The 7442-nt window shown below is 43.9% G+C and overlaps 1 long non-coding RNA gene across 1 annotated transcript in view; it reads left to right on the top strand.

Moving 5' to 3' along the window:
* Positions 1–1467: 1467 nt before the first annotated feature.
* Positions 1468–7442, top strand: part of LOC120505289 — a 32321-nt gene continuing 26346 nt past the window's right edge. Inside the window, exon 1 of the long non-coding RNA XR_005628199.1 lies at positions 1468–1662. This is a non-coding gene — a long non-coding RNA (uncharacterized LOC120505289). The remainder of the gene's footprint in view (positions 1663–7442) is intronic.

Raw genomic sequence — 7442 nt, 5'->3', positions numbered from 1 at the left:
CGGTACCTTAGACTTAATTTTGAGATGGCAGACCTCCACTTTAAATCTTGTGCTGAGACAGCAGACTTGAACCAGGAATATTCAAAACTCTGTGTTAAAAAGATAGTAGTGGTTTTCCTCAGTGCTTGAGACTGGGCTGTCTGGGGAATGGGGCGAAAAATTCAGGGTAGAGCAACCCAAATTTTTACAGGAAATGTTCTACCTGAGATCCCAGTCCCCATCTCCCAGTCAGTGTGCCTGTTTAAGGCAGTCAGGAGTCAAGGCAATATGAATTTTACCCAACAACTGTCCAGCATTCAGTACAGTTGTTGCTTTATAAGTCATGTTCCATTCTGTTGCAGAAATGTCTGTAACAAACAAACCTGTAACACCTTTCTTTATTAAGGAAGCTATATTCATACAACAGTTATTTTGGCTCTTTTTTCCCTCTTTAGTTGCCACTGGTGCTGTTTTCAGTGTTTCTGCCTGTGTTGGAAGTGAATTTAGACCAACACACTACAGAACTGTTGTTCCTAATCTAGTAGCAATCATATTCAGCAATTTTGTGTTAAAGTCATCTAGTTAATGAGGGGAAAAATTAATTTCACCACTTTTATTTAACTTTATTTCCTTTGTCCCCTTTGAGGTTGTTACCATGGCAACTCAAGTCACCCTCTGATTGATCTCCATCATTCCTCAACCCTGAAAACAGGTTGCTGTTTCTGCTTGCTGAAGCAGGCAACACGTGAGGCATTTCTCCAGTGTCATGCCTGGTATTAGCAAGGTACTCCACAAGCTACTTTGGCATCTTCACCTCTATAAACCTGTCCAGTCTAATGAGGATCATGGGTTATTTTAGGTGGTAGGCTGTTAGCTACAGTGCTAATGACCTATCTTTCATCTACATCCTTGTGAAAGCAATTCCTTATGTTTGCTGTCCTTATGGACATTGCAAGAACAGAGGAATCTTGGAAGAGCATTTAATGTACATAAACCCATCTTATTTGCTAAATTCTGCAATAAACACATATTTAATTGAAAATGAACAGGATCATCCAGGTCCCACATAATGTAATGAACACATTGATTGTAGGTAATTAATAACACTCATTTTTATTCCAGAACATGGCCAGAGACCCAAGTGTATCATTAGCACCTACTGAGGTGCTAACTGGGTTAGTATTTTTGTCCAAATAAAGCCAATAATTTTTGGTGTGTTTGAGCTGTGGAGCAGCACTAATATATATCCTCACACTCTTATAGAACACTACTTTCTGTTGCACATGGAGGGGTGATTCTTGCTGTCCAAGCCCTGGCATAAGCCATAGAAATCTACAAAGAGCTGGGCCAGTGCTTTGCAATTGCACTTAACTCATCTCCTGTTGATGCCTTGGCAGTGAGCCTGGTGTAATGTGAGGCACTGTCTCATGACCCTGAGCCCAGAGACTGAGAATACTTAAAGGGCTCTGGACCACAGCTGGTTTTCAAGAACAGTCTTCCTTTAATATCAATTTCCAGAAGAGAAATGATCTGATGGGCGGATGAAATGATTGCAGGATGGATGCTGCTGCATTCCTGCATTTCTTGAGGAAGCTCCCTGCTTTGCCGTGCCTCCTGTTCTGTCTGTGGCTGGTGCAATGTTACCAGCACACAGAAAGCTCAGGACACACTGTGATAGACAAGGTTGGTGGTCTCCAAGTCACCTCTACCTGGCTGATATATTTTCCATCAAGTTTTTGAAGGTGGGCATGGAGCTTTTGCAAATCTTTTGACTGGCTTTAAGTCTGCTTCATATCTGCTCTGCTCTGAGAAGTCTTATGCACTTATGATAAAGTTAAAAAAATCCAGGTGCTTCTGCCCAGTGAGTGGTACACAGCCAGCCTGGAGTGTATTTATCCACTGAGACACAGGACAGAGGTCCTGGTGTCCCATTCTGGGAGTGGACAGACAAATGTTCCTTCTTGGTGAATGCCTATATTTTTACTACAAGGGAGATGTGAACCCAATGGTGTGAAGGGGACAGAGCCAGATACATGGGATTTTGGGTTTGGGGATTTTTTGGTCTCTGTAAGCAGTTACAGAAACCTCCTTAGCAAAAAAAGCCCCCCAAAAGAAACCCAAAAAACAAATAAACAAAACTAAAACCACCCAAAAAATCAAGGCCATGAGGGAAAAAAAAATTTAAAATCTCCTATTTTCTCCAAAAAGGTACTGGAATGTGAGGCAAAAGAATAATTTGACTTTTAGGTTCTAAGCAGTGCTTTGTGGTTGACCACTGCCAATTGATGGTGCACAAAGCCAGGACTTTTGAGGCCTGAAAGCAGTGTGGTGCTGGGAAATCTCTGCCCCACCAACCACCTACTGTTTGGCCTTGGGGTAGTCATGTCATCTGTCTCTGCATTTCTGCTTCCTTCTTAGAATATGCCTTGTCTGTGTACACTGGGTTCTCTGGGGTAAGGACCAGCCCATGACATTTATTAATATAGCACTTGGCATGCTGGAGCATGACTCCACTGAGGTTTCCAGTTGCTACTGAACTGCAAAATAATTAAAACTGTATGTTGAGGCTTCTTTTATGTAATGCTGTCATCTAGACAGTTGATGCTTATAGGCTTCTAGATTGAATTTGATTTAGACCTCAAAATTATGTGTCTTGCTTACAAGATTATTTGCTTACTGTGGGCTATTCTGTCACAGTTACAACCACTGGAGAAGCCCTCTGCATGTGGAAGTGTAGCTGAACATTTTTCCTGCAGGGCCATTAGACTCAGACTTGTCCCTGCTTACCCCAAAAGAGCACCCAGCAGAAAATACCCTCACAAGCATTTTTGAAAGAGGTCTCTGAATTTGCAAACTCACAAAGTGAGTCTGCCTTTGTGTCAGAGGCCTAAACAGCCACAAACCAAAGTGCCTGGCAGATCAGAAAACCCTCCACTAGGCACATGATCCTGGCTCTCTGGGGATCTGAGTCCAAGGGCATCGAAGTCTTTTGCAGGCTGATGTGACATGAAAAGCTCTCCTGCTGAACCAATGCCTAATGAGAAGCCAAGTCACTGTGGCCACAGTGTTCCTGAGCCTTCTGCCACTGCATAGCCCCAGCTGCCCCTGGTTTGCTTTGGCTTCACCCAGAGCAGGAACAGAAATCACTCATGTCTGGTGTGAGAGGCTGCATGGGAATACTCCACATATATTCTAATGTAGCACCAAGGCAGCAGCACCCACAACAGGAGACCCCAGCAATACTGGGCCAGATTATATAACCTTTGCCAAGGTTTCCATTTGAGACCATTGACAAGGGTTGGGACACCTGCTAAGAGCAGGCTGTAATTTCTTGTTCCATGTTATTCCCAGAGCTTTCACCTCCTCAGCAGGTTGCAGTCTTTCACACGCTGCTGCTGGCTGTGGAGGGCCTGGTGTGACCCAGAAGGGAGCAGCTCTGGCTCCAGGCAGGAATAAATATATAAACTCTCAGTAAGCTCAGCTCTGAACTTCCAAGTTTCCTCTTTGCTGCAGATGGTGTAGCCCTGAAAGGTGTGCTCTGCCACATCACATATGTAAGGAAGCAGTGCAAACTGTAGCAAGGAGATGATAATTGTGGCAGCAGCTCTCTGGCCACAGAGAGCAACACAACTTTCCCAGGCATCATCCTGGGAAAGGCTGTGAGAAGATCAGAGAAAAGAATGATAAACAATTCTTATTCTCACTTGCTGCACCTGTTGTTGTGAAGCTGTGGAATGTGTTTTGGAGATTTGTTTACCAAAGAGTGGTTTCTTGTTTGGCCAAAGGTGATGGTGTTTGGATGGAAGGACCAATTGGGTCAAACTGTATTGGACTGTCTGCAAGAGCAATGGGTTTCTTAATTAGTATAATAAAGTGATTGATCAGCCTTCTGAGAAGCATGGAGTCAATGCTAATTATTACCCAGCTGGGGGCCAGTGGAGACTGATAATGCCCTGAGAAGGAGGACAAATTAGAGAGGAAACACTCATTTTCAGTAAATGGCTTTCAAATAAAACAACCACGATGGGACAGCTTAAAAAGACTTTAATTAGTCCATTATACTTTGCTGCTTAGTGCCTTATGACTACTAATTTTTTCTTTCTTTACATTTCTTTGCCAGCCTGTATTGTAACCCAGTAGCCTACATCAGGCTTCAGCAGCAGCAAGTTCTGTTGTACCAGAAGCAGCTTGAAAGCCACCTTAGGTTTTGAAAAACAAAACTTCTGAAAAAGGGTTGGTCAGCTACAGTGTGATTTCTTTCTCTGTACTCCATCTTTTTCTGACGTAGCAAGAGACAAGCCTGATTTGAGGAGGATAACACTGGGACAATGCTACTACCAAAGCCCAGTCCCACACAGCTGTTAGCAGTACCTCAGGCGCCTGTCAGAAATGCAATGAGTTAGAAAGATTTGTGCCTTAGGTTTAGTGTTGGGGTAACAGGCAAGGCACATGACTTCAGGGTGGGAAGTGGTGCCATGTCACATATCCATCTGGGAACAATGGAGATCCCTGAGAAGGGGTAAATCAATGAAGAACGGGTGGATGGTACTTACCTGATAAATGATTCCACTGAACTGATCCTGTGTAGCTAATGGGAATGGCTAATTTGTTCTGCACTTTGTAAGACCAAGGGAGATCACTCCCTGTGCTGTGCTTTGTGACTCCTAGGGCTGCTGTACAGGAGTTGGTGTTGCCATGGCCAAGGGCCTGCCTTGGCTCTGAACAATTCACTGAGGTAAACTGCTCGCTGATGAGCATGTTTTGGTTGGATTATTTCCTCCTGGCACCAGAAAAATGTAGCAAATCCAAAAGAGGGGTGGGATGGATCAGGCAGGTGTCTGGCTCATGTCCCTTTGCTGTTACAGTCTTGCCACAGCCCTGCAAAGGCAGCCTGGTGCATATGTCCAGCCCCACATGGTCAGCAGGGGTCAGTTCTGCTGGACAGAGCTGCAGAAAGCCCCTAGGCTGTGCTGGAGGCTTCCAAAGCCAGCCAAAATGAAATGCTGGTCATGGCACTTTCTGATTGCTGCCTCTCTCCTGAGGATGGGCGCATACCCAAGGTCTGCTGCCTGGGGCTGGATACTAGCACTTCACCTCCCAGTGTTGATGGAAAACCTGGAAAATCTCTTTTAAGTTCATGGGTTTGGGGCCCTTGTATTTGGATTCTCTGTGCTGGACCTCTATGTTTTCTTTGTTCTAAGGAAGGTGCAAGAACATCTTTTTCTTTGTTAACTTCAGCATTGGGACTGAACACTGGATTTCCTACTTACTACCTGCTTTCCTGCCCATTCCTAGGAAATGGCACAGCTGCCTCAGGCCAGTGGAAGCTCCAGCCCTGGCTTTGAATTTCCCATGTTCAGGGATATGTGAAAGAGACATAACAAGCATTGTAAAGACTGTAGGCAGATATTCAGTGTATACTGAGCTTTTATGAAAAAAACAGACGGGACATGGATGCAGACAAGACACAGACACACGCATATATGTGTGTGTGTATATGTATTTATATATAGGTGTACATATGTAAGCCCATGTGTGGTTCTATGTTCAGTTTCCCCCTGGTTATTCACTGAGCTAGGGGCAGTGTCCCTTAACTCACAAAGTCTTTCATCTTGAAGAGACTGCAGTGACATGGCTGGACCACTGCTATTATCCTTTTACTGGGGCTGCTGTCTCCTTCTCAGATCTCCCAGAGCTGCTTGGGGACTACGGTTTTCAAGAAGCAGAACTAATTGTGCTGCTTTATTCTTTGTTAGAATTACTTGCCAATTTTCATTCTTCTGTAGCAACATCAGGAAAATAAAACACTTGATATACTATGCAGGTATGTTTCAGTCCAAACTGAAGGTTTTGCTTTAACTTGCAAAGATCATCTTTGGTCTAGGAGACATGGTGACAGAGCCTTGGCAGTGTCATGGATGCATCTGACCAGCCTGAGTTCATGAGCTCTGGAAGGAGAAATCCCTGGGGTAATCACAGGGATCATCAGGTCACAGCTTGGAATGTTGGATCCCTTTATAGGTAGCCCTCACAGATATATAAATGCTGCTGCTTTGTCCAAAGCCCATTTTTAGTTCAGTAGCCTCTCATAAAAATGTTACAGTAGACAAAATATTCTGGACAGAAATCTGCTGAGCAGAAGAAATCCTTAGTTGGAAAGTACCCTTTCTTCAGTCTCACCCAACCCAAAACACTGGCTAACAAGTTTGAAATTGTATCACTTTTTAATTAAGAACTGACTGATGTTACATTTAGAATCATGGGCTGGAGACACAGGGTGCTAGTGATTAAATAGCTTGATCCCTATGCCATAATCCTAATATTTTGCCAGCTGGCTATCAAAGTATGTCCGGAGCAGAGCAAGCACTTGGCAACTTCGCAGCCTTCAGTAATTTAAGAAAAACCCTGAATGACTCCCTAGATTATGTTCCTATTATAAACTATAGGCAGTACCTACAGTTGCTGAAGAAAGGCTGTTTAGCATTTCCTAGGTTTCACAAGCTTTGAGGAACAGTCACAAGGAATTCTTTTTCCCAACTGCAAAGAGGTTTGTCATTTAATAAGAGGCTTTGGATGGGAAGACAAAATGTTTCTTCAGGGAGCAGCAGTAGGAATCCCTGCAATAAAGACCTTAGTCATGGTCGTGCATGTACAGCTGTAAAGGCACACCTGGCTGCATCCCTTCCTTAGAGTGAATTTGTCTGGGGAACACAGTTGCAAAATCCTTTGCCATGGTCCATCTTCCTCAATGACAGACTTACAATTTTGTCCTGAGCTGTGTCTAGTTTCTTCAGCCTGGCTGCTTGTGTGGTTTCTGAACCCCTTCATAATCTCTAGAGTATTTGTGTCAAAAACTGAGCTGTGTTTTTCAGACACTTCCCCACTACTGCCACAGTGCCAGGTCTGGCCAGAGGGCTATCCAGCAGCCAGCAAATTGACTTAAAGAGTAATTCCTCCTCTGACAGACAAGTTTAATGGTATCACATTCAGCAAAATGGAACTAGACAGGGTAGGTTGTCCTTCCTAGCAGGAGCTCACCCATCTGTGGCCAGACATGCTGGGAGCTGGTGCAAACTGGAGACGGAAATCTGTCTGCAGGAGTGGCTTTGGCTGTTGTGACGAACATTTTTGTAACTTTTCCACAGATGGATAACCCCTCCATTTGGTTCAGTGGTTGCTGCTCCAACCCCTTTTTTCCTTTCGTTTTATTTACAGAGGCTTAAAATCAGTGAAGCAACTATTGTCATTATTTGGTTTTGGTTCAGCCACAGATTACTTACTCTAAACATTGCTCTTCTCGATGCAAACCTCTTGACAGGAAAGACTTTGTTTTCCTGAATATCCTACAGTAGTCCAGCCAAAGCTTCAAAAACAGATTTGTAATTGCCTGAGTTCAGCTCACTGAGTCTAGCAGATGTGAATCCAGGTGTTTCAGAAAAAGCAACTGCTTTTCTCTGTTAGAG

The sequence above is a fragment of the Passer montanus genome, unplaced genomic scaffold (genome assembly GCF_014805655.1).
Source record: "Passer montanus isolate IOZ18808 unplaced genomic scaffold, ASM1480565v1 scaffold34, whole genome shotgun sequence".
Classification (NCBI taxonomy): Eukaryota; Metazoa; Chordata; class Aves; order Passeriformes; family Passeridae; genus Passer; species Passer montanus.
This window is presented reverse-complemented; position numbering and strand designations above follow the sequence as displayed.